Consider the following 1239-nt stretch of genomic DNA (forward strand, 5'->3'; position numbering starts at 1 on the left):
TGTCAAAAAATGTCATAGTATAGTAAAGCATAAAACCATCATAGTATAGTAAGGCATAAAAATGTCAAAAAAACGTAATACTATAATAAGGCATAAAAATGTCAAAAAATGTCATAGTATAGTAAGGCATAAAAATGTCAAAAAAACGTAATACTATAATAAGGCATAAAAATGTCAAAAAATGTCATAGTATAGTAAGGCATAAAACCATCATAGTATAGTAAGGCATAAAAATGTCAAAAAAGTTATACTATAATAAGGCATAAAAATGTCAAAAAATGTCATAGTATAGTAAGGCATAAAAACATCATAGTATAGTAAGGCATATAAATGTCAAAAAATGTCATAGTATAGTAAGGCATAAAAACATCATAGTATAGTAAGGCATAAAAATGTAAAAAAAAAAGTCATACTATAATAAGGCATAAAAATGTCATAGTATAGTAAGGCATAAAAACTTCATACTACAGTAAGGCATAAAAATGTCAAAAAACATCATAGTATAATAATAATCATAAAAATTTCAAAAAAACGTAATACTATAATAAGGCATAAAAATGTCAAAAAATGTCATAGTATAGTAAGGCATAAAAACATCATAGTATAGTAAGGCATAAAAATGTCAAAAAAACATAATACTATAATAATCATAAAAATTTTAAAAAATGTCATACCATAGTAAGGCATAAAAATGTGTAAAAAAAACGTCATACTATAGTAAAGCATAAAAACATCAAAAACTTCATACTGTAGTAATGCATAAAAACGACATAGTATAGTAAGGCCTAAAAAGGTGAACTCCACAAAGAAGGGCATCAAGACCAGGAATTGAACATTGAACCCTGTGACTGCAAGGTTACAGCTCTAACCACTCCACCACCTTTCCACCTTGAAAACAGATCATTGTATAGTAAGGGATAAAAACTATATAGTATAATAAAGTATAAAAACATCACAGTATAATAAGTCATAGTATAATAATCATCATGAAAATGTTAAAATACATCATAGTCTATTAAGGCATAAAAACATCAAAAAACGTCATAATATAGTAAGGCATAAAAACATCATAGTATAGTAAGGCGTACAACGTCATAGTAAAGTAAGGCATAAAAATAAAAAATGTCATACAATAGTAAGGCATGATAATGACATAGTATATAAAGGCACAAAAATATCAAAAACATAATAGTATATTCAGGCAAAGTAATGTCGGAGGAAATGCAAACTCCACAAAAA

This window comes from Seriola lalandi, unplaced genomic scaffold (genome assembly GCF_002814215.2).
Source record: "Seriola lalandi dorsalis isolate HSWRI2012SDOR001 ecotype SW California unplaced genomic scaffold, Sedor1 jcf7180002054690, whole genome shotgun sequence".
Taxonomy (NCBI): Eukaryota; Metazoa; Chordata; class Actinopteri; order Carangiformes; family Carangidae; genus Seriola; species Seriola lalandi.